Here is a 26,954-nt window from a genome sequence, read left to right as displayed (position 1 = left end):
TGAAATGGTTTCCAAATCATCATATAGCCAGTGATCATGTGCAAAGAGATGTATGAAGGAAAAGAGCTTGAACAGCTGGGAAGCCACTGGAAGGAAGGACGGGTTAAACCAGAGCTTTCCGTTTTACTACTCTTCTGAAGATGGATCAAGGGGAAAAGTCAAGTCTCCCACAATAACTTGGAAAATAATACAAAGCTCAAGGCTGTGGGATGTGCCTTCACAGTAAAGCCCATCACCTAACACAGCCGTGTTGTTGGCACAACTCTGCAATTAAACTTAAAGACCACTTAAGAGTGTTGGAAACTGAAACTAAAGAATTTTATGCCCAGACAAAGCCAAAGTCACTTAGGCAGATTTGTAGGTTAAAATGAAAATGAATTCACTGTTCTGATTACTTATGCTATTTTGTTTTGTCCTTCACTTTTAAAGAGATCTGTTGTGTGAGTAAACAGAGCTTCAGTTTTCTTGTTAAAACTCCTGACGCCAGTGATCCTCCACTTACAGGCGAAGTAAAGCTATGTGTAAGTCATAGGGTCAATTTGTTTACCTTGCCTATGGCAAGAGTTGGGTTCATCAGGTTAATTTCAGTAGTTGCTGAAAGGTCTTGAAACTTTTTCTGGTGTCATATGTCTTTTGCCTTTTTTCAAAGCAGGGGGTAACCATGGACTTTTCAAAACATAATGAAGTAAACAACATTTTTCTGCATCAAGCTCATCCTGCAAATTAATTCATTTGCATTTCTGACCCTTTCAAGTGAAGGGAAGTCATACAGATGTGAACAGTCATTTAATGATTTTAAGGGTTATAGTTCACATCATCCAAAATTGATTCCAGGACTACTCATTCACAGAGAAAGGAAAACTGAAGGTGGAAATACTGGTGTGTTGGAAAAGAGGGGTATTTTTAATTAAAAATAAATTAAAAAAATTATGGCTGCTCTTATTTATTTAAGTTCAAAGCCTTTGGGCACATCCATAGTCCATGCTGATCTGTGGTGAATTGCTTCTTTGTTGCTGATTCTAGCAAAGTTGATTTCATATTGCTGATTCATCTAATGGGTTTGGACTGCTCTTGTTATCCTTTCAGACAATGGGGTATTGAGCCTGCAAACAAATTTGCTGTCTGCAACAATCAGTTGATTTACTTCATATTTTTAAAATTCAGTAGTTCTAGTTTTTGGGGTTTGTGTATAGAAACAGCGAGAACTTCATGAAAGCCAAAGCAGAAAAATAGTATTTTGGTCAACAACCATAATACCTTAAATGTTGCTAATGAGACCTAGTCCCGTACATAGGAATGAGTTAATCCTGAGATAACTCTCTTAATAATTTGCCATTAACCATTGCTATTGATTCCGCTGCCTGGTCTTAGGTGAATTTGCTACGTAAAAAAAAAAAAAAAAAAAAAAGAAAACCAAAACAAACAACAACAAAAATTGAAAACCAACAAAAACAAACAAACAAACAAACAAACAAAAAACCACAGTGGCAATAGCAACAAAGTACAGTGTTTTCTGGAAGACTCTGCAAGCCCCTTCAATGCAGGAAGCAACAGATTATAAACAAGTTTTATTTTAATCCCTGCAGGACATACTTTGTGAGTCCAAGAACAAGTCCTATTTTTCTCAAAGCCCTCCAGAGAAAAAAAGATCTTGAGATCCCAATACAATATCAAAGAGATCAGCCAGTAAAGAAAAACTATCTGTTCCTGGCAAGACATCAAAACATTTCCCACAAGTTTATAGTTGTCCAACTGATCATCAAAGAAAAGAGTTTTGGTTGGGTTTGGGACTTTTTAGTGCCAAGAGTTGTTATTGATTCTGAGATGCCTGGTATTGTTGAGAATGCCAGCCAAAAGACTGCTGAGGGAACATAAATGGTCTTTACTGTGTGAAATGTGTTATATCTGAGCTATTTTATGCATAAATTGGCATTTCTGTGAGCAAAATTTTGGGTGGCATACATGATTCAGGCAGCTGTTGTGCACACAGAAGCTTGTGTTTGTACATCCCACCATGCATACAAAAACTGAGAATAAACATATTTCCTCTGAAAAAACCCTAACATCTAATTCTTAAAAGCACACGAGTCCATTAATTTCTCCTGTACTCACCACAGCAGTTTATGATCACATCACAACAGTTTATTTTCACAACACTTTTTAAAGTAGGGAAATAACTTCCTCTGAAGTGATGAGATTCAATGGCAGAGACTGAAGTATAGCTGTAAACCAATCCTCAGCCAGTATTAATATCTCTCATTTGTAATACCATAAAGCGGAGGAGCTCAGGTCACAGAACTTGGTCTTCTTGTGCAATATACAAGCTCAGGAAAAAAAAGTCTACTTTATACATCTGCATGACTGAAGCCTCTACAATTTTAACTGTTTCAGGATGAGTCTGAATTTGCAAAGTATCTATGCTGGTAAACACTCTGAGTAGAAATGCATAATTTACCAAAAATGCAGTGCTTCCACTGATACAGCTTCTGCCAAGTTGATGAGCAAAATAATGGCAAAACCATGTTTATGCTCATATAAGTGGAGCTATCCAGAGTTTTTAGCAGACGTAGGTCTGGGAAGTGTGGACCTAATGAAGCCAGCTTGTGCCTGGCACTGAATTGTGGCTGAATATGTGGGGTCCATCTTGGTGAAGGCACTCAATGAAGCTTTTCTAGGTCATGGGGTCTGTGCAATAGCCCCATTTCTTGTGGATTCATTTGGGCTTGTGTAAAGCATTTTGGATTCGTACTACAACCCGTTCTGGGAGAGGAAAAAATTGCACAGGTCTCCAGTTTCTGCTCAATCAGCTAGTTTTGCTAGACTTGAAGAGATGCAATATATGCAAGACCTCTACTTTTCATCAGTGAAAGCAAGCAGTACGATTCAAAGGACAGACAAGCAGATGGACACACACATGCACACATCCTAATTTGTTTTCTTCAGAAGCCAATCAGACATCCTCCCTCCTCCTTCAAGGTACTGGTGTTTTTCAGTCTTTCTGTTTCACCCTTCCCCCCCTAGAGCAGCAGCTAAAGTCAGAGGACTTTAAAGAAAGGACTAATTACAATTTATCACCTCCTTTATCTTTTTTTTTTTTTTTTTTTTTTCCTCTCTTGCTGCACTCATACTGCTGTCCCCAAGCCAGTGACAAAGAGTTGATTGAGCAGCAGTGGCCAGGGGACAGCTGCAGAGGAACAGTTCTGCTGTGTCACCAGCAGTGAGGGACAAATGCAAATGACCTGGGGGCTTGCATGCAGCCATCTCATGTGCTGAGCTTGGAGCTGAGTTTTCAAACTGAACAGAGATTCAAAGAAAAGGAGCCAAAAGCAGGAAGGACTCTTCTGGCTCTAAATTAAACTTTCATTTGGAAAGTCAGCTGCAAATGCTTCAGATCTCCTAGACAGTCATGAGGTCAAGCTGTGGCTGGGAAACCATCAGCCACAGCCAGGGCTGTGCGGGAGGGCTCTCTCCTGAAGACTGCTCCTGCCTGCAAGAAACAGTATCTCTGGGAGGACAGTCCTGTTTTGTTTGCCAAATCTTCCTTGATGTCAGCCTAGGCTTTAACTCAGATGATGCTTTTTCACTTACAGCTTTGTCATTCAAGTCCAAGGATGATTTATGGTCCTTATTTGCCCTTCACACAGCCTGGCAATATGTCTACTTGTCAGAGATGACTGAGATGCACACTTGAGTGCTGATAACCCCCCTGCCAGAAAGAGCATGGTTCCTTCTTGCTGCCTCTTCCTCTTTCTCCCTCTTCCTCCAACACTCCCACAAGTCACCAGGAGAGCACCTCCACTCCAAGCAGCATGAAATGAACGTTGACTTGGCAAAACAACATTGAAAACTTGTCATTTACATGTCATGCACATCTAGAAATAATCTTTTAAATGAGGATGCAGCCTGCCTCACTCCAAAAGTTGAACCAGACCTTTTCAACTGATATCCTGGTTCCTTCTGCAGTGTGGCAAAAGACAGCTTTCTTTGTAGGGCTGCTGAATTCAGCTGTGTGTGTGCTGCCTTCTGGACAAGCATCTTCTTCTCCTGTGGCTACAGAAAGCCAGAAAGACAATCAGGTTCCTTGCTGAAGCACAAGCTCTCCTTTTCTCCCACAGCTGACTATGTCCACGTGCTCTCTGATCCATCAGATGCCATTGATCTGAAGACAAAATATTTTATTTTCTACTTCAAATAATTAGATAAAAAGATTAAAACATGAGATTAGGTGAAAGACTACTAGTGGTGGAGATTTCAGAAAAACTCAGCTCTGACAATGGGCAATGCTTACTTGACATGTTGCCAAAAATTTGACAAGTTGTTATTTTTGCAAAACTCCTCCACTGTAGCTGCTCTATCTTCCTCTTAAATGCAAATGTTTCTGTGATCTGTCACAATGAGCACTGCCATTTTGCTGCAGCAGTAGGAAACCCAGGCTGTTGAGATAGAAGTTGGAGCTTGGCAGGAGATCTGTGTGAGCTGGGAGTGAAAAAAATCCCAAAGTGGAAACATGACAGCAGGAAAATTACAGTGCACTGAGAAAGTGGCAGTACAGAATTTATGAAAGTAAGGGGTGAGCCCTTTTCAAATGTTTGCCTTTACCAGAAGGTAAAGGCAGATGGTCTGCTGGGAAGTTAGCCTGCTTGATGTGAAAGTCAGTTCATAGTGGTCATTGCTGTTAGGCACGACAAAGAGTCCTGAAAATGGCACAAAGCAAATCTCAGCTTCCATAACAGAGCACGTGGTTTTGTAGATTACTGTGGATGCTGACCCTCATAACTGATTTTAGATGTTTTTCATCTCCACTGTTCAGCTGCATTCCTCTTGACGCAGTTCTGGGGAAATCAACACCATGGAGAAATCTAGCCAGTGATTTTCACAAAACAAGATTTTAGTTTGATGCATGTCTATTTTTTCATGTATGCTAATTTACTATTTACAATGGTAAATTATCCAGCTCTGGATACACAATACTAAAATAATAGAAGGGTTGAATTTTTTTTTCTCTAAATGATTTTGACTAAACTATACCGGATTCTTTCTTTCTTTCTTTCTTTCTGTCTGTCTTTCTTTCTTTCTTTCTTACTTTCTTTCTTTCTTTCTTTCTTTCTTTAGTGTTGTAAAAGATGTTCAGAATTTTCTACTTTCCTTTTAAAAACAAAGTACAGTTAATGCCCTAAATTTCCAGCCTTTTTTTTTTTTTTTGTTTAAACCAAAAGCCTTTCAAATGGATTGATAGGTCAGTTTCAAGTTTCTATTAAAAAGGAAAAATAATAGAAAATTGAAAAGAATAAGGAGTCCCTTCCCACTCCACTGTCCTATTCATATCTGCAACTTGTTATCAGCTCTGCAACAACAGCAAATAAAAGCCTGCATGAGGAGCATCCGTGACTTAACTCAGCAACATGATGTGGCAAAGCACACACTTATACTAGATTCAGGCACTTCTTGAACAGTCAGAAACTCTTGGATTTTCTCCACATTTTACTAAGTGAAAGAAGCGTGCGGTGAGGGGGCCATGGTCACCTCCAGGCGGCTGCACAGGGGCTGCCCCCACCACCCACCCACCTCAGTGGGTGTGGGCTCAGGTTACTCCCCCTGCCTTTCCACTCATGCTTTTAACAATTATGGCACCTATATCATTTCCTCTTTTGCCTGGGTTAGCAATGGAATTGGCTACAGTTTTCACACTTTTGTTCACTGTTTGAGATGACATTTTATTTGCCCAACAAAATTTTGAATACGGCTTAATCCTTCCTCCCTGACCTGCATTCTCCCTAACATGAATAATGTTTAGGATTCAATTCGTACTCCACGAGGCGAATATAATCTAAGTCACCACTGGCTCTGATGCCAGGGAAAAGAAAGAAAGAGAGAAAGAGAGAAAGAGAGAAAGAGAGAAAGAGAGAAAGAGAGAAAGAGAGAAAGAGAGAAAGAGAAAGAAAGAAAGAAAGAAAGAAAGAAAGAAAGAAGGGAAGGAAGGAAGGAAGGAAGGAAGGAAGGAAGGAAGGAAGGAAGGAAGGAAGGAAGGAAGGAAGGAAGGAAGGAAGGAAGGAAGGAAGGAAGGAAGGAAGGAAGGAAGGAAGGAAGGAAGGAAGGAAGGAAGAAAAGAGGGTATAAACCCAAGCAAGCCACTCCTTCCCCCTCCAGCCCGTCCGGGACAGAACAGAGTGTTTTGTGCTTTGTTTGGGTGCTTTGGCTGCAGCGCTTACCAAAGTTTGGTGTGCAGGTACAGTGACCTGCTGCTGATGCTGAGGAGTTCAGGGGAGAGAAAATCTGGGGAATGATTTTGAGATAGAAAATCTCCCAGAAATAGCATATGCATGGCTTGCCCAGTGAGACCGGTCCTCTCTGCTCCTGTGTTCTGTAAGTGTTTGTGCACCAGCATGTGTGTGTATAACTAGACAAGTTAAAATCAACAACAACAACAAAAATAATAATAATAAAAAAAAAAAGCATTTTCAGAAGCTGCACAGAAAACGGTGCAAGAGTTGCTAGAGCAGTATACATATGCTTGAGAGGAATCCCTTTCAGTTCCTCTTTTCTTCAGCTTTATTTAAAAAGGGTTTGAAGGCTGGTTTAATTACGAAAACCAGCTCTCTAGACACCAAACAAAACGGCAGCCTAGCCTAAGTTGGCACCAGGACAGATGCATATTTTGCTCACTTCTCCATGCCAATCGGCTGTAGCTCATCCAGTATGTCAATCCAAGTTGGCTGTCTGAAATCCAAGTTTAGTGGCCTGAAAATATCCCAGTCCAGCTTTGTTTCATGTGGTAAACAGCTTGCTCAGTCTATTTCTTGAACGTTCAAAACAAAAATCAAAACCAAAAAAAAACCCACACCCAAACCAACCATCCCGTTACTACATATTATAGTAATAGCCTCTCCTTGTATTTTATCCTGCTGCAGGATTTCCTTTTTTTTTTTTTTTCATTTTTCTTTTTTTTTTTTTTTTTCCTCTGTACACACTGACCATGAAATGCTGGCAAAATCATCTCCTGGATTCAGCTAAAAGGGGGCTGTGACTGCTGGGGGCCACCATCGCCAGCAGCCACCTGCAGGACCAGCCAGTGCTCGGCTGTGGGCGCAGTGGCTGTGCAGAGCTGGGTCTGCTGGGGGCTTTCTGGTGCTCAGCAGCATCTCGTCTTGGGGTTCAGTCCCTCCCCTTCCCATTGTAAGGTTTTGCAGGACAATGAGTGCGAAGAAAGAATAGCAAGCGGTATCAGGGAGAGTGTATCATGATTTACCATTGATGAAAATTCCCTCCCCTCCCTTTCCCCCTCTGCCACTTTAGTACAAATAAAGGGGCCCAGGCTCCTGAGTCAGCCAGCAGGATTGGGACTGCCAAAAGAAAACAAATCAAATGTGCTGAGGCTGCCCACAAAGCATGGCTCAGTATTTCTGAGATGAGAAAAAACAAACAGTGTCCTGGATGTCAGTGATGGAATATGGTTTCCTCAATAATTAAATTCAAGCAAGGACTCATCTCTCTTGGTTTCCTACTGGCTATTTCCTCCCAGAGGAAATTGAACGTCTCTGAAAACCTGAAATCTGGTCTCTGCTCACCAGCTTTCTGAGCAGAAACACCAGCTTTCCGCAGGGTACAGCTAAACCCCATGGAGACAATTAACAAGTCAGTGATCTAGTTTCCATCTTTCCCCATAGCTTTCCAATTGGTTCAGTGTTTAACGGTTTAAAGGATATTTGTAAAGCAAAAAAGTTAGAACTTGAAGGGATGAAACAAATATATAGCTTTTAAAAAAGAGGTTAAAAATGTCAGGGAGTGTGGAGAAATCCTAGATTTCCTAGAAATATTTCCAGCTGTCACCTTTCTTCTACTTTCCTAGTGCAGAGTTACATGGTGTTCAAACACTACAAGAGCATGCTGCCTTTCAGTCTCATATACCTTATATGGGCACTTCACGTAGTTGAAGTGCCATGCAAATATTAACTTGGATTCATCTGAACCCTTGTTTTAAAACAAAGAAACCTGGGAGGTGTGGGGAAGCAAACATTAGGAGAAGAGACTTGGTTCCAGCTATTTACCTCATCAATGAGCCTGACTACAAAAAAAAGATACCGCCAGCTGAGAGGTGCATTTGGCTGTGCAAACTGCACTCCAAAGTCTTGTGGTCTATACTGCCATGTAGTTTTGCCCCAGAGCAACCTCTGCTTTATAGTTGCACTTAGAGGATATAAGAACAGAAATTAAATAAATACAAGCAGTCTCTGTCCATCTTGGTCTCCATCGTCTGTACTTTTCTGCATAAGCTTTTCCTCTCCCAAACTTGAGGCCTGGGTATCAACATGGGGCAGTGCCTCTGGTAAACTTGGCAGGTTCAGTTCAAACAAATCACTGGCAGCAGGTGAGCAGTTGTGCCCTGCAATGCCTGCATGTGCTGGCTGGGATGGAGACGAGTAGATGCAGCACCTGTATAAAACCAGGGAGGTTATCTATCCTGCTGTCCCAGCAGCCCCTCAGCAGAGGCAGGGTGACAGAAGTGACTCTTTGGCACTGTTCATGCATGGCCAAGGGGACCTGTTAGCCCCGTCACCCGCCAGAGCCTGGGGAGAACAGGCAGGGTTAATCCTGACCACAGCACACGCTTCCCCTTTCTCCTCTCCCATCAAGAAAAAAGCATATTTCCTGCAAGGGGATGACTTTGCAGTACTCCGAGCAACTCTCCCAGCGGCAAGGGGATTTTCTAGGTATCTGGTCTGGGGCACTTTGAAAACATGTTTTTCCACTGAAAAGCAATGTCAGTATTTCATGGGCTAATACGCAGTTTAAATTGCTCCAGTGAGGAGCATGCATATTCATCACATTTCTGTACTAAGTGATTAGGCAAAGGGCAATGAGGGTCCGATGCAATGCAATGATAGGCATTTGCCTATTTGCAGTCAGTTATGAAGAAAAGCATGACCACCATATGTAAAATGAGAAAATGCCTGGTCACTGGATGAGTTTTGTATTTAACAGGGGACTCTTATCTCTTGGGACCAATGATTGATATGTTATATGCTGAAACACATTTGTGTTTTATTCCTTCACTGCCTTCCATTAAAAGAAGCAGCAGCATCCAGTGGCTGGGGAGAAAGGAGGAGGGAGAAGAGGGAGGGCAGAAGAGCAAGGAGTGGACAAAATGAGAATGGCTGTTATTTGCCAGAGAAAGCTTAGCAGTGAGGATCAGTGGTATTTTAACTGTAACTGGAAATTATCTGCTCCCACCTTCAGGTGGGATGGCAAAGGCTGAGCAAGCAGAGATCCGCCCTGGGTGAGCAGTGGGTGTGCTGTGTCTAGGTGCAGGCAGCCTTGCTGGATTTGGAGGGCCAGTCCTTGTCAGCAGAGGGTGGTGAAGGGAATGTATCCTCTGGAGGACTCTGTGACCTTCAGAGCTCAGAGACACAGACTCTGATGCAAGCAGTTTGTTACTAATCAGAAACAAAGGTAAAGGTAACTTGCTGCCTCCACTGCTGAAGTGCAGCTGTATTTTACAGCAAGCACAGACATCCAGAGGACAGCCCAGCCTGCAGAGAGGCTTGCCAAACTGAGGCATTTTGTTTCTCAGCAATACCTGGTAATTTTTTTGTCTTGATGCTGTCCATCCACAAGGGCTGGCCCCCTTCTCTGCTCTCAAGTTTCCCCCCAAGGATTTAAACGTTAACACCTCCAGATGTAATTTGGCTTTCTTCCTAGAAGTAGTGGGGCTATGGGAAAGGGGTTGCACAGCCGCAATGCTTTAGTTCAGCACTGAGGACACACCTGCAAGCCTTTTCCATCTCAAACACCAGGGCCAAGAGGCATTTGCCATTGTACAGGAGTGGAATTGTACAAAGATAGTGGGCAAGCTCTGCCTTCACCCATTGCAGGGGAGACAATGAAAATTCTGTGTGGGCAGTGAGTAAAAAGTTTACTTTCACAGAAACCACACTAATCAGCTTGCAACCCAAGGGTTAACTGATTTTCATTAAGGTTTCTGAAATCATCAGGATTTTTAGTTTTCTTTTTGCTTGATTTTCAGAAGCGTAACAAAAAAGCCCCTTCTGGTTTTGGAGCATTAGAGCCACAGAGCTTTTGGACATTTCTCTATGATCATGAGGACAGGGAAGGTCATTCTTGTTTCCAAAGAAAGCTGGGATTTTTGCAAAACAGCTTCCCTCCAGGAGCTTGTGCCCTAGCCCCCATCCCAATCCCAACCCCAGCCTGCCAAGTACCTTGAGATTTGCAATTCAATCTGTTGGCAATATAATTGTGATGGTTGGCAACACAGTGTCACTGGAGGAGCTTGTATTCCCATAGTTGAAGGATTTGAGCTCCCTCTGTATTTCACATCTGCACTGATGTAGAGGGCATAGTGTTCCTGCTTTGTATAATAATGTCTTATTTGCACAGTAATCTCAGCTATGGAATGGAAATGTCTTCTCTGGCCCAAGTTGTGAGCTGTCTAAAATCTGGCAGATCCCATGCTAGAGGTGGCTGCATTTCAGTGGTGGGAAAAGTGATTTTCATATTGTTCTGGCACTGTTCTTGTAAACTGAACTTCTCTTTGAGATCCATGGGAGTTTTGCCTTCTGTGGGCCTGCAGTGCAGGGCCATCAGTATGTAAAACACCAAAAGAATGACTGAGAGGAATGCTATAATGAGGTTTGTTTGTCAGATATTTTGTCCTTATGTTTGGCTTCCCTTGAGATAATCAGAATTGGCTTTTGCACCTCACACTTGATTTTTTTTTTCAAAACTAGCTGTGCTCAACAAAACATGTAACTTGCTTGTACAGTTATGTCACCAGTTATGAGCATTTTTAATTCATTTGCAAATGGTTATTCCATGATGATTTTCTGGTGTAATTTGTTACAACTTTCGCTGATAACAAGGTGCGCCACTCTCTGCAATTTGAAATCAGATTCTTTCCAAGGCTGTAGTTAACAATTCATCATGAAAACATTATTAATTAGCATAAGCAGCTCTTTGTTCCACTCCTGCACCTGTGGGCACTTCTGCTTGCCACACTGTGGGCCACTCACTGAGCCAGAGTAGTTGTTTTTGTGGCTACACAGGAAACTGGTAGAGGAAACTGATGCAAGTGAAACAGAGTTCAGGAAACAAAAATGATTATTTTTCCAGCTGGATCAGTTCCCTGACCTGGCTCATCACACAGTCCCATAAACAGCTGAGCTGGTACAGTGCAGAAGATGGTGCAAGGATGGGGCAAAGTGGCCACGACTACTTCCATTGCTGCCTAGAAAAGCACAATCAGAGTTACTTCTCTGATGATTTATGATCCATATGATCCATATGATTTACATCTGATGGTCTGTATGCAAGCTCTTTTCCGAGGAAAGATCTCACCATTAATGAAGCAAACATTAATACACCTAGAGATTTCTGAATTTAGTGCTATGGCAGAACAAGGAAGATGAAGACCCTGTGGCAGCCAGATTCTTGTCTCCTGCTTGTACAAATTTGACTATCAATGCTATAAAGAACAGGTGCTCCTGTGTGGTGGCACAAAATAATTTTACAGTTGCTGTGTGAGACTGACTGCACAACCACGCAAGATCTCATGGGAAAATCATTTAGTTTAATTGAGCTTTTGCACTCTATCTTGTCCCCTTGTTATACAACTCCAGTGAGAAGCTGAGTTTTTGCTGGTATAATAATACTAAAAAAAAAAAAAGTAAAAAAAAATAAACCCAGAGGAAATTAAACTACAAACAACTATATTCAAAAAAACAAAGGGTCTGGCTGGTGCCCAAGAAAACAAGGAAATTTAAAGATAAAGAAAACTGTCCTTACTTCACCCCATTGCGCCTGAGGATGGTGGGGGTTTCCAAAGAAGGCAGGCTGTGACATGCCCTGCTCTGCCGGGGAGTGGCCAGTGAATCACCAAGGGACGAGCCCTCATCGCAGACAAGCTGGACTTTCTCTCTGGCTCCTTAATGGGAAAGTCATGTGGAGACACAGAAACCTAGGCTTTGACATCTAAAAGCCCTCCTGGCCATGTGTGCAGCTGGGATGGATTAGGACTAAATAAAGCCTGGGCCTGCTGACAGGACATGGAACGGGAGGCTGTGAGCAGGCTGCACATCCCCTGAAATGGCTGATCGGTGCCCATCTCCCCACCACTTCTTCTTGGCCAAGGATTGGGCACAGCAATGCACCAACCTGCAGCAGGAGCTGCTTTGGCAGCCTGGGAGGAGCAGAGAACCTGTCTACAAACCAGTGTCTTAAACTCAGAAGGCTCTGGATTAGCCAAGGCTCCGGCTTCAATTCTACACTAGGAGTCTAGCTTTCCCTGTGCACTGCCACATTAGAGGGAGGAAAATGGAAAGTGGCAAAGCCAGAACTGTCCAGAGAAAGACAGCGGTGCTCATGTGGTTTCCCACCCTGCAGCAACACCATGGCTCACGTTGGTGGATGGCCTGGCCCAGCCTCCCAAGCTCAGGTGTGCGCTTCTGGCAGGAAAACTGTCCCAAACCAACACAGATACCTCTGCTCACCTTCAGCCTGAGTAGACTGGCAGTGCTCAGAGGCCTGGCAGGGCAGTGGGGGGAAAACTAGCAGGGAACAAAATACAAAATAAAACAATCCACTTTGCATGATCGTTTGCTAAGCAAATGCTTATATTGGTAAATGTAGTTTCTGGTTTCATTATGACAAGGTTTGGCAGCATGGTCTGTGCTTGCAGTCCATGTTAATGATCCCTTTTGACCTCGTAACAGCTTGGAGGAGCAAGTTCACCCTTTTTCATTTTTATTCTTTTGTGATACAGGTTTTACTATTGCCACAAGCCTTCAGAGAGGCTCCAGACAGCTCTCATTATTTCACTCTTAATTCATTGTTAACTTATCACTATTTTATTTATTCTTGAATACTTTAAATAAAAAAGAATTTCCTCTACCGTCCTTCTGAGAATATGTGGCTCTGATGAATTCATGCACTTTCATTCAAAATCAAATTAAAAGACCTAGGCAGTGTCACTTGAGTGTGAAAATGTGCCAAATCACTGGGAAAAAAATATGCCATATCCTTATCTGACATTTGTATCCCTGAAAATGCTTCTTGCAGGTGTGTGTCTTAGCAAAGAGTAAAATCCACACACCTGATTTAGATGTTCACTTTGCTTGCTGAAATCCCATTAAACAAATGAGCTGTATGCATTATTATTATTAATTATTATTATTATTATTAATTTTTCTCACTGTCACTTCTCACTTTAGGCTCAACTAATTCCCTTGTACTTGTTGGGATCCCGTTAACATTTTCTACCATGAAGTGAAAGGAAAGCAATAAAGGCATTGAAAAAATTCCTATGGACCTGCTACATTATAAAGACAGAAATTGTTTCTAAGTGATTGGAACATTTTGTCCATTTTATTCTTTGATACAGTATGTCCTTTTCTACTCCAGGAATCAGAGATGGATTCAGGCCTAAAAGCCTACTTCATTTATAAGCACATTTCCTAAATTAGGTGCAAAGACTACCATCTCCTTGCACCTCCATTGGCAGAGCCAGTGTCGTGGTTTAACCCGGCTGGCAGCTAAACACCACGCAGCCGTTCGCTCACCCTCCCCCCTCCCTCTCTGGGACGGGGGAGAGAAATGGAAAGTGAAGCCCGTGAGTTGAGATAAAGACAGTTTAATAAGACAGGAAAATAATAATAACAAAATAACAATAACAATAATAACAATAATAACAATAACAATAATATGGTGATAATAGGGAAATAATAATAATATGTACAAACAAGTGATGCACAATGCAATTGCTCACCACTCGCTGACCGATGCCCAGCCTAACCCCGAGCAGTCCGGCCCCCTTCCCCCGGTTAGCCACCCCTATATATTGTTTAGCATGACGTCAGATGGTATGGAATACCCCTTTGGCTAGTTTTGGTCACCTGTCCTGGGTCTGTCCCCTCCCAGCTCTTACTGCACCCCCAGCCTGTCCGTTGGCAGGACAGAGCAAAAGGCTGAGATGTCCTTGGCTTAGTATAAGCACTGCTCTGCAACAATTAAAGCATCGGGGTGTTATCAGCACTCTTCTCATCCTAAGCCAAAACACAGCATTCCACCAGCTACTAGGAAGAAAATTAATTCTGTGCTAACTGAACCAGGACAGCCAGACAGCCTGAAATCTCAAGCTTTTTAGCAGTTTGTAGGGGAGATGGGAATCTATAGGCCAATTCTGAGAGAGCACTCATCACTTTAAAACCCGAGCTCCCCCCTAGGTTGCCAGCAAAGAACTATTGGGGAACCTTGACTCCCAAGCAGGGTGGAACATGGGGAGCTGAACTGGGCATCCCATGTCCCAGCTGACAGCCTTAATTTCAGACCTGTTGATTATTCTGGGGTTTGGCTTTCTTTTTTTTTTTTTTGACATGGGACTTTTCAAAAGGTCTCAGTTTCAACTGAACATAAATGTGAGAAATTTGTGGAAACTTGAAAAAACTTGGCAGGCTGGATAAACTCTTTCTCACCTATCTAAAGCCTTCTGTTTTCTCCTGGATGTGATTAGTGGTTTTCAGGCTTATCTAATTTTTTCCCAGTGGAAGTGGAGACTCCTGTACAGTGAATTCATGAAGATAGCTTGCTTCTCTCAGATACCTTTTGTTGAGCCTTCACGAGTTGTACACAGACCTCTTTTCACTCGATACTGCTGAACGACAGGAAAAAATGCTAACATATAGCTTGGTTCCTCCTAGAGGAACTCTTTAACTGTGCTCTTCAAATGCCTATATACAATTATTGTCAGTAATTTAAAGTTACATATTTTCCATTTTTGACCTTAATAAGTCAATGCACCTACCTCTACTAGGAGAACCTGGAGCACCATGTAAGAGTCTTATTTTTTAAAATGTTAATGTTCACATTCCTACCAGTTCTTACCAGCTACTGAATAATGAATACCAGCTGCTGCCTTTTGCATTGATTCCTAATCATATGATCCACCTAGAGTGTAGTGCCTCCAAAGCCACTTGGCAATTGGGCCTTTTTACATATTTTTTCAGTGGTCAGGTCAAAATGCAGGAAGCTACTAGAGAGTAGCTTGAACTGGATACACACGCAGATAATACTGCTAAGAAATGCTTCCTCTTGGAATTATTGGTGTCTGGTGCCACTGTTTTCTAGATACATTGCAGTGTGAACTTTCTCAAATTAGACCTCCTTCCAAAGCCAGGCTATGTACAGAAGCTGGCAGAGTCCTTGCAGATGACTCAGGACGGAGCACACAACTATGTATATCACATCTATACAAACGAGCTTCAGCTACTTGCTAGCTAACCAACCTGCCAGCATCCATCTCGACAGTATTTCCCAAAGAAGAGAAAAACTTAGAGGGCAGGATCTTCACATCTGTTTCACCCCGAAACAAGTACATTAGTACAACTGCCAGAGTGCCACAACTTCGGTGTGTAAACCCTGTGCGTTGAGCCATGGCCCCAGCTCACTTCCCATGTGGCTCTGGCTCACCGGCATGCAGTGCCTGACCCCTCTGCAACTGGGTGATGGCTGTGTGTCTCCTCTGGGACAGGATTAGGCAACCACAGGTGGCACCACCTGCTGCAAAGCTCTCTGCCTGGGTTTACTCCGCTAATGATTCCTAGACATTTAAGAGCCGGCTCAGTTGCTGAAGGGGAAGTGCCCGCGGGGACAATGGGCTCCTTGTAGCTGTTCAGCAGTATCACAGACTTCCTCATTGACTGGCATTCGGCATAGCTTGTTGGGCTGGATGCAAATGGTATGAGCAGTTGGCTGTGCCTCTCCAGAAAGGTGGCAGGAAGAGTTACATGTTTATGCTGATCTCTAACACAGAGCACAGCCTTCTCTTTGCTGTGATATACACCCTTCACCTGGTGATGTGAACTTCTGTGTGTTCTCACACAGCCTCTACAGGTCAATGATGTGTGTCTGATGTCTGTCTTTACTCCTGTGCTTTTCCTATTGCTCTTTCTCCTCATTTGGATGAAGCACATTTCCTCTAGGAGAGTCTAGAACCTCACTAGAGCAAAGATGCTACACAATAAAAGTACTGCCATGCAACCTCTACCTGCAGCTTGAGGTTTGAAGCCAGTAATACCATCTATTGATAAAGCCAGCAAGAAGTGCCATGGTCACTGTCTGTGCTTACCACAATACCCAGGCCCATTTTGAGCAGAGGAACTGGCATGGAGAGTCCAGAATTCCCAGGTGACATCTCCAGAACCTGCAGCTCTGATTTGATTAGTGTCTTCTGTGGTGATGGTTGAGAATTACTTGGGGCATTTAGAAAAGATAAATTCACATAGAGGCTAACCTAAAGTCTTAAACATTCATAAGAAAACTCACCTATTTAGTCCACCCTCTGCACCCTCTTCCCTATAATCTCTCAAAATATACAAGAGATAGGAGACTCCTTACTAGATCTCCCAAGATCCACTACACCTTACCTGCTTGCCTGCTCTGCAGCTGTATCACAGTGTCCAGAGGATGAAAAGAAGCATAGCTAGCAGGTCGAGGGAGGTGATTCTCCCTCTTTCCTCTGCTCTTATGAGACCCCACATAGGATACTGTGTTCAGCTCTGGGGCCCTCAATGTAAGAAGGACATGGACCTGTTGGAGTGAGTCCAGAGGAGGGCCACAAGGATGATTAGAAGATTGGAGCACCTCACCTATGAATACAGACTGAGGGAGTTGGTGTTATCCAGCCTGGAGAAGAGAAGCCTCCAGGGAGACCTTATAGCAGCCTTCCAGTCTTATGGCAGCCTTCCAATAACTAAAGGGGGTCTACAAGAAAGCCAGTGAGCGCTTTGTCAGCGAGTGTAGTGACAGGACAAGTGATAATGGCTTTTAACTGAAAGAGAGTAAATATAGAATCATAGAATCATAGAATGGTTTGGATTGGAAGGGACCCTTAAGGATCATATAGACCACCCCAACTGCCATGGGCAGGGACACCTTCCACTAGACCAGGTTAATCTAAGCCCCTGTCACCCTGGCCTTAGATTTAGATTAGATATTAGGAAGAAATTCTTTACTATGAGGGTGGTTAGGCATGGGAACAGGTTGCCCAGAGAAGTTGTGGATGCCCCATCCCTACAAGTGTTCAAGAATATGTTGGATGGGGCTTTGAACAACCTGGTCTAGTGGAAGGTGTCTCTGCCCAAGGCAGGGAGGTTGAAGTTAGATGATCTTTAAGGTCGCTTCCAACCCAAACCATTCTATGAGTGTGTGATTCCATTATTGCTAAGTGAGCCTTTCATTTTTATGTTGATACAGCTTCTTTGTATTTTTAGCTCAAGCCCCACTGTCTCATGAAAATCAGTGCTTGCTTCCTGCTGTGCTGCATAGATGTATATTGTATGATTTGTCTTTAACAACAAATACAGTAGGTAACTACAAAAATCAAAGTCAGCGTACCATCCTATAGTCCTGTGGTGGTTTCACTGTGATGGGTGGCTAAACTCCATCACAACACACTTTCACTCACTTTCCTCAAAAGATTTTTTTTTTTTTTTTTTTTTTGGGGGGGGAAGGGAGGGAGAGAGGAGAATATTGAGGAAATAAGAAGGGGCTCACATGTTCACATAGGGACAGGGAGGTCACTCACCCGTTATTGTCACAGGTAAAACAGACTCAACATAGGGAGACTAATATAATTTATTGCATATTTCTAACAGATTAGAGCAATAAGAGGCTAAAAAGAAGCTAAAAACACCTTTCCCCCTCCCTATTCACCCTATTTCCCCTGCTTCCCCTGGGCAGCACAGGGGAATGAGGAATGGGGGCTGCAGTCAGTCCCTACTGCTTTGTTTCTTTTGGTCCTTCACGGTCACTCTCTGTTCACAATCACTCTGTCCCCTGCTCCAGTGTGGGGACCACAGGGTCCCTCCCATGAGATGCCATCTTTCTTAAACTGATCTTGCGTGGGCTTCCCACTGACTGCAGTTATTCATGTACTGCACAACATGAGCTCCCCATGGGAAGCATCACCCCTACTCCTGCATGGGCTCCTCTCCATGAGCTGCAGCTCTGTCCTGGGACCTGCTCCTGGGGGGGGCTCTCCATGGACTGCAGCCTTCCCCAGGCCACATCCACCTGTTCTACCGGGGGCTCCTTCATGGGCTGCAGTGTGGAGATCTGCTCCATGTGGGACCCATGGGCTGCAGGGGGACAGCCTGCTCCACCAGGGGCCTCTCCACAGGCTGCAGAGGAACTGCTGCTGCATGCCTAGAGCACCTCCTGCCCTCCTGCTGCACTGACCTTGGGGGCTGCAGGGCTGATTCTCACTCCTCTCTCCCAGCTGCTGTTGTACAGCAGTTTTTGTTTTTTTTTTTTCTGCTTCTTAAATCTGCTCCCACAGAGGTGTAACCAACATTGCTCACTGGCTCAGCTCTGGCCAGCAGCGGATCCTTTTTGGAGCTGTGTGGAACTGGCTCTGATCTGACATGGGGCAGCTGTTGGACTCCTCATAAAAGCCACCCTTGAAGCCCCCCCGCTACCAAGCCCTTGCCACGTAAACCCAGTACAAGTCCATACCACAGAGGTCACTACCACAGCTACGTGTTGTCTCAGGTCAGGCCAAGCTACAAACAACCTCAGAAAGCCAGGTAACTGTAGACAGACAGTAAACACAGCACAAAATCTATTCTGGCATATGGTTAATCTCATTTCTTGTAATGTGCCATCCCATAGTGCCAATACTAATCTTTGATAACTGAGACTAGTCTCTCTGCTGCTGGCAAGGGCCCTTTGGTACCAACATGGGGAGGTCTGTAGGTAAGGTGTGGTGTATGAACCTCAGAGTCTAGTCAACACCCAGGGAACTGGCAAGCAGGCATCCCTCAGAGTTCACTTGGAACAGGACTGAATGATGAATTTATCTATATGCATAACTTCAGGCTTCTTCCTCAATTAAATGAAGGTTCAGGTGACTTCCTCCCTACAGCTGTAAAATAAGAAGACTTTTCCAGTGCATGTGTGCACACACACTAGTGGGAAACACTGTAGATATGTTTTTTGTATTTAGTCCAAGGTAAGCAAAGATTTGAAATTTTTGGAGTGGAATTCATTCACAAATCCCAGAGGGTCCTTAAATGCTGAATATTAAGAACTCACTGTTAATGACAAACCCTTTGTCAGCATGAGCAATCCAGCACCATACTTCAGAGTCTATACTTTAGACAGTTTAATTGGGATCAGTTTGATTTCAGGTAAGCTAACTGAGAACAAATTAATTTCATCAAAACCCCAGCTCTTGCTTTGAAATGAGTGTATATCATTTGCAATAATGATTACAACTGCTGTGAACTCTATGAGTCCATTTCTAAACATGAGGACCTTCTGATTTACAAGCATGCTTATTTGTGTGACCCTAGTAATGGTTTCATCTTGTGGGGCTATTTTTCATTTTTCTTCATTCCTGAGAACACGTCCTGCAGCAAAAGTTCAAGACCTAAAAACCTGCTGACATTAAAATGCTCAGACTCATTTACTTCTCTGAATGTCATGTGGTGGAAAGACGAGACAGATTTTCTTGCCTCTGGCCTAGTCCTCTCTTCCTGATCTGAAGATGTCGGCATTAGTGAAGCATCTTGGTTTGGCATTTGTTTTATCTCTTGTTTGCGAAGATACTGTTCTGAATAGCACTTTCTTTTTTTGTGGTACCAAATGGCTGGATATTAAAAGGGAAAAACAGTAGTGGAAAAGACATTTGTCTTTTCTGAAGAACAGCAAGCAGAACTAAAAGTTGAATTAGTCTCCAGCTGTCTGGTAGACTAGCTGTACCAATGCTGCAGAACAGCCATCCTTTTTGTAGCCATCTCCCCAGTGTTCCCATGCACTCACACAGGGGCATATCAAGCAACTTTATTCACTTCCATGATGATTCTTCAGATTAATTGAGAGTACCCAAAATAAGTTAATGAAAATAATGACAATGTTTGTTTCCCTCAGTTCAGGTATTCAGTTTCATCTGATAATATGCACAAGTTATCATACTTGTCTGTACAGAAGTTTTTTTAAAAGAGTGTCACTAAAGTAAAGTTGACAACTAATTTCAGTCAGGGAGGCAAAAGGATGAAGAAAGGGTTTCTGCTATGACAGCAAATGTAGTAGACAGAAACAATGCATGATTTGAGCGCACATATCCTTAATGCTACATATGATTTTTTTTTTCTTCAATACATAGAGTTAAAAATAAAAACTTCCTTAAAACTCCAGCCATGCCTCTGCTTCTTGTAGTCAAAATCACAAGAAGTAAGGAAAGGGAAACAAGAAGTTCAACAGGTTAATATGAATATCAAAAGAAAAAAGAAATCCATCAGATTAAAAAGATTAATCACTAGTCTTTGTTTTCTTTCTTTCTTTCTTTCTTTCTTTCTTTCTTTCTTTCTTTCTTTCTTTCTTTCTTTCTTTCTTTCTTTCTTTCTTTCTTTCTTTCTTTCTTTCTTTCTTTCTTTCTTTCTTTCTTTCTTTCTTTCTTTCCTTTTTTTTTTTTTTTCTTTTTTTTTCCCTTTTATTTAACAATCTAGAGCTCTCCTGAAATCAGGTGGCGATCCCTATGCTTCTAAAAGATCTCAGTAAGCTTACCTCTTAAATCAGAAATAGCTGCATGGTAGCTCCTGACTGTACAAGCAGCCAGTGGCCACTGAGATCAGGCCAGCTTTCTCCTTTGCCTGAGGGATGGAAACTCACATACCCAGTGGCGACTGCTCTTAGATCTGGAAAAGCAACTGTGCCCTCACTTACTCCAGCTAAATACATCTTTCATTGCTGAAAGTCATGCATTGTGGATTAAGCTAAGCAGAAAGTCTAGGAATGACCTTATCCTCTCTGGATAGCCCAGCAATCATGACATGTGGAGGGGAGAAAGATGTGCCTGACTCCCCCAGCAGGAGCTGAAGTCAGATTCTCTGTACCCAGGGGATTATAGCCATTGTTAAAGCAGGAGTCATGCCACCGCTGTCACCCACTGGGCTCTGAAAGAAAGCCACGCTTACCACAGTATTTCATACAGAGCATCATTCAATGGGTTTGCTTGGGGACTTCTGAATGAATCAACTTGTTTGTGTGGAATATATAGAAAAAGACCACATCTGTGGTCATGATAGGGCTTAACTATGAGACAGGCTCTGAATTACACAGTTCTGTTATGACTGAGGCACTGCTGGGCATAGCCAGGAGCACACATCTATGTACCAAGGGAATATTTGTTCACTCCTGTTCACAAACTGCACGTGCCAGGCCTAAATTTTTAGTGGGAGATGTCGAAGTTGTACTTTGGGTGTCTAAATCCTTTCATATCTCTGGGTATGCCTACAAGAAGCCCACTCAAATCCACAGAAATGCACTTTTTAATGACAAGGTCAGGCTGCTAGTGCTATGCTTACCAGGGCTAGTATGACCAGTGAGCTCTGTATCTGGGAAGGAGTATCTAGAAAAATGTGGAAGTCCCCATCACAACATCTACAGATGCCACTAGTGATAGCAGTATCATCCCCTTCTGATTTCTAGGATGTCAGTACTTTCCATACCCTGGTTTCCAGTTAGCCCATGTACCTTCCTTCTGCATAGCTCCCTTCAAGATGATGCTCTGAATGCATACTCCTAACTTCCCAGAAGAAAACAATTCATTGCTACCTCTAACCATTCTCTCACACAACAAAAGCACACAGCATCTCCCAAACACCTGCTCTGGTCCTGTGTCTTGGACAAGGATTTATACAGAACAACACAGGCATTAGCAGAAACAAACCAGATAAGTGCTCAGATGCTAGAAAACACTTTATGTTCATGTATTCCCTTAAAACTCACAAACCAGTAGAGCTGGAAGTTTTTGCTACCATTCCTTGCAACAGATCTAAGAACTGATTTATGTACTCATTAGTGAGATGGTAGTAATAGGATGGAACTCACAGTGCTAACAAAGTCACCCCCAGCACAGCATGGTACCAGCAATACTGGCACAGGAGTGCAAGGCAGTAAAAGAAGAGCACTGTGTTCAGCTGAAATTACAGAGCTGATGTGGACACTCTGATATATCCAGCCACTAATACTGGATAAATTCTGTGCCTTGTAAAAATCTGTTTGCCACTTCCAGATGCTCACACCCATAGCTAGTTACTGAATTTGGGTGATTCAGATGTAAGCAATTAACATACCAGTCTTGTTAACATTCCATTTACTTTAATTCTGATGAAGCATCATATTGTAAAGCAGACAACAATGAAAAGCATGTCCTTTCTCAAATTGTTTAAATATATTAACCATGAAAGCCATGATGGATTTTAATTAGTCATTTTTAAATTTGGGGGGCAGGAAGGGGAAGAGGGATTAGCTGACAAAACTGAGCAATACCACTGCCAGAACTTCCAGCTCTTTTAATAACTGTGTATGAAATGAGAGAAAAAAAATCTTTAGCTTAGTGACCAGACCAAAAGATATTTTTACAGCTGCCAAGGTTCTCATTGAAGATATAAACCAGAATCTAAAGGGATTCTGTGTATGTGTGTGTTGCATTAAGAAATCCTACTTACAACAGCACTAACATTAGCTTTGACGGAGGCTGAATAGTGGAAGGGGAGGGTGCGGGCTTGGCAGCAAATGCCTTCTGTCCAGTGCAGTGCTAATATATCCAAACAAAATCATTTAGGGAGACAGGTTTCTTGTCACACATTGTTGTTCTATTTAGCATGTGTGTACAGGTTATGAAAGGGTTGGATTCTCTCTTGTGTTCCTCAGGTGGAGGATGAGGCTGGAGTGGCCAGTTAGGAGGTGTTACTCCTGTCAGTGAGCTCCTTTGTGGCACAGGGACATACTGCAGTCAGCAAGCATCTGCCTCCCCCTCCCCACCTTGCCCCACTTAGCACAGGTCAGATATAAAATCTTTTAAGAAGTCTCTTCTATCCCAACAATGTCCCAAGAGTGGTCTTGCAGTTGAGCTGAAAATGAGTGGGCAGACTGGAGATCAGGCCCAGGTTAAAATCCATTCTTACCACTCATCTGGTGCAAGTTTAGTTTTAAGGACTACAGGGAAACAGTGCAGAATTGGAACTCAGCATGGAGAGAGCTCTACTGATTCTATTGTTAACTGGAAGCCAAATATTTGATGCAGTGCCCAAAGACATGATTAGGAAATGAGTTTGGGCTGGTGAAAGCTGCCAGATTACTAGCACTGGGATATGAAACATCTTGTGAAGTCTCAGAAACCTTTCTGTAGCTGCAGTTGAGAATTCATAGTCAGCTTATTGCTGATCTAAAACTCTGGGGCAGGAGGAGGTAGTTCTCTCTTACACAAGGACACAGAAGCCTGAGTAATGTCATGTCCTCTGGTGTTTGGTGTCCTCTGGTGAGCTGGTGTTTACTGGCCCTACAGTCCTAACTGTGAACCAGAGATGACTGCCACTCATACGCCATACAGGCACTGTCCAAAATCATTTTAGCCACTACTGCATACACTGCAGAAGTTACCTCCTGTCTGTTGAAACCCGTGCAGGCATTAACAGTGGAAATACTTTAAAGTGCTGGAGCTGTTGGTGTTTTAGTAGCTGGACTTGATGCATTAACCTATTGCTCACAGACCTCTCATTAAGTGGGAATAATTTTCAGGCAGTAACATTTCAACTAAACCCAAATGTAATTGAAGGATATGTCTTTCTATGATAAGTCCAAACACCTCCACCTATAGAACAAGTTTTCTTTTACTGAAACATTTTCTTTTGTAGGGGGCATATTTCCTTTTCATTCTGCCATACAAGCTCCAAGAATGATCAAAGTCACAAATCCCAGCTGAAAGCAGTTACAAGAAACTGGAGATAATAAAACAAATATTGTAAGACCCCTAATATGCGCGGCTCTCATAAAAAATGAGCAATCGGGAAATATCTCTGCAACTCCTCTTTTAAGTTCATTTAGTACATTTATTACATGAGCTCTGAAGAGCTAAAGTCATAATTTTCCAAAAGCATCATAATGCTGTTTCTACTTAGAGATTTTTGGAAAATTTTGTAAATAAGCAAACATCTTCATGACATGTATTAAATGCAAACTGAACAAGATTAAGATACCAGAGCAAAACAAAGTACATACTAACAGAACAGTCGCAGATTATAAATCACAGACTATAAATCACAGTAGTCCTTCAAAATCTCTCATCCATACTTTTGCAATTCATTTCTGGGATTGATGGCCTAATTCATGTTCAATTTATCACTTGGCACTTGTAATAAATTCTTAAGATGAATGCAAAAAGAAACATTATTTTATTCTATGAATGATGTCAGAAAGTTCTATGCAGCATTTGAAATATATCTCATCAGATGAATGGAAATGAAACACAGTCCTGTTCCTTGACAACTTATTTCTCCAGCTTTTAACAAAAATGTTCAAAGAAACAAGAAAGGGCTCTGGGATGGCAACAAGGATTGTAACATATTTTCTTGGAGAAAGGGATAATTTGGATTTTTTTTTTTTTTCTGAAGACTGAATCTCAAACATATTTGAAAAATGGTCAGGAGCCATATGTCTGAAATTTTCAAGGAATATTAAGGCTAACAGGCTAAATGTCTGCCCTGAGACGTTTTAGAGGATGCAGATTGGCTAAATGATGTCCAGCTTTTGAAAACCTGGATATACTCCAATTTAATGCTTGGAGAAAAGGGCCTTAATGAGTCTTTGGTATCTGCTTCTATTGTTCAACAGAATTTCTTGAGTTGGGTAAAAGATGGATGCAATTTGTGAAGATCGAAACCTAAGGCAACAGCTCTTGCCCTTATATGCACTGCTTCAAAGGCTTCCTGTGAAGCCTTGAAGATCAAGGAAAAGGGAAAGATCAAGGGAATGAACTATCTCAGTCTGACCTGCCCTCTGGTCAAGCTGTCTGGGGAGGTGGCATGTAGGGACTTTCAAGCCATTCTGCTGTCAGACCCAGCAAGGCAGCATAAAGTCCATGAATCCACAGTTTGGGTGGTATTACTATTGCCTCTGTCAACCTCACTGTCTGCACCTTCATGGGAAACAGGATTTGGAAGGCCATATGCTGCTGCCACTGAGAAGATGCACTCTTTCTCTACTACCCACTAAAAAGGGAAAAGTACTTGAAGGTTTGCCTCTTTTTGCCTCTTTTTTATTCTTTTGACTAGAAGAGAATGTATTGGATCTGCACTGATAGATGCCCTTCAAGCTGCATTCGTGCTGCAGCTGATCCCAGCGTTGAAGGCTTATCAAGATATATGTGTACATTTAATTTTTCAGTATTCAGGGCTGTCCTCAGAATGAGTATCTCAGTCACTTTGGGCTGCCTGGCTGGGCATTGCCTTGAAGGTATCCTCAGCAGAAGAGCCTGACCACTGCTGGTGGTCCTGGCTGTGTTCCTGCTGCCAGGGGAATGAAGAGGAAGAAGCTGTAATTCTACTGAACTGCACAGGGAATTTTTAGTGCAATCTTCTGAAAGATGATTAGTTAGAACATACTACACTGACTCAAAAATTACATAAAATTCCCATCATGCTTGATTCAATGATGAGAGGGTCACCTCAAGAGATGACAGACCTAACATGTTTATGAGTCCTAAGGGATTACACTGTTTTATTAATCCTGGGTGAAAACAAACTTGGAAGCAGAAAAGGCAGCTTTACTTGTGCCACAAATCAGTCTTGCCTCCAAGAGCACACTGTTCCTGACTACCTTAAATGTCTTTAGAGCTGGCTGTTCTTTGTTTCTATCTTGATTCACACTTGCCTTCCAAAGTGAAAAGTACTTCAGATGAAATAGGAAATCTGATTAGCAAGTTCTACCAAGTGTGCAACATATAGCATCCTGAATTTGGACCGATTTGGGAAACATAATGGAAATTTTTACTGTGTATGAAAACAGTTATTATCATGACTTCAAAGCTCCTCAACCAACTTTCTGCATATTTAATCTGCTTTTTACATTTCAGTAGTGTACTCAAAATATACTGCCAATATGTCCAACCATTACAATAAACATGCAGTGTTTGTGTTGGCACCTGAGACACAATTAGTCATTTGCTTGTTTGCATTTTAAAGCATAAAGTAAGCTAACCAGTTCTCCTGATGGTCAAAAATGAACAGAAGAGACTTGTTTGATCCAAAAAAGTTGCCTGAGAGAATCAGGAGCAACTAAAAAGCTGTATACATAGAGGATAGAATGGAAATTGCATTCAGTCCTCAGTGCTGAGATTTGCTGGTACACAGCCGTAATAAAACATCTTTAGTCAGCTTTGATGGAAGATGTAAGTCTGTTAACCTGATGGAGTCTGTGGGAATAACAAAAAAGCTTTGTCTCTGATGTGGGAGGGTCTCCAGCATCCTTTCTGAAAAGCACCAGCCTGACACATCTCTAATCTAAAATCTTTTATGTGGCCATGAATAATAATGGAAATAAAGGTGCATGTCCAAAAATCATATCCTGCCCTGTGAAAGTGTTTTGAGAAAGCTCACCAACTATGGGCAGCACTTACTACAGTCTTGTCCGAAAATGAAGTCTGGGCTTAAGATAGGCCCAGGGAATGCAGGTTCTGTTTTCTTTAGGCAGGAGACAACCATAGTGAATCGACCAGTGCAGCACTGCTTCTGGTACTCAAACTAGATCACTGAAAGCCAGTGTGAGTATCTCTGCCCTCTTCTGCAACTGATAGTCCATTTTGGCATCCCTTAAATGAACAAGAGAATGAGCCTGTGGATTCTCAGCATCTGACTTCCCTTCCATGAGGGGACCGTTAGAAGTGTTTAGGCTACATAAGCTGTATTTTCATGTAGTATTGTATTTACATCAAGAAGGAGTGGTAGCATGGACTGGGATCCTGTTGCACTAGGTTCCAGGTAAGCCAAGAAGAAAGGAGTTGCTGGCTGCTGTGGAGTGACATGGCAGTGCAAAGCCCAACATGGCCAATGCTGCAGTTTTTATGATCAGAGCCCTTTTGTTATGTTGAGGAGAGCCAGCTCGGACTT

At 42.5% G+C, this 26,954-nt stretch overlaps 1 protein-coding gene across 12 annotated transcripts in view; it reads right to left on the bottom strand.

The window, feature by feature from the left end:
- LOC101792090 (potassium voltage-gated channel subfamily KQT member 1) overlaps window positions 1-26,954 on the bottom strand; it is a 524,294-nt gene that overhangs the window by 21,686 nt on the left and 475,654 nt on the right. The window lies entirely within an intron of this gene.

The sequence above is a fragment of the Anas platyrhynchos genome, chromosome 1 (genome assembly GCF_047663525.1).
Source record: "Anas platyrhynchos isolate ZD024472 breed Pekin duck chromosome 1, IASCAAS_PekinDuck_T2T, whole genome shotgun sequence".
Classification (NCBI taxonomy): domain Eukaryota; kingdom Metazoa; phylum Chordata; class Aves; order Anseriformes; family Anatidae; genus Anas; species Anas platyrhynchos.
The sequence above is the reverse complement of the archived record's forward strand: the minus strand, read 5'-3'. Positions and strand labels throughout refer to the sequence as shown.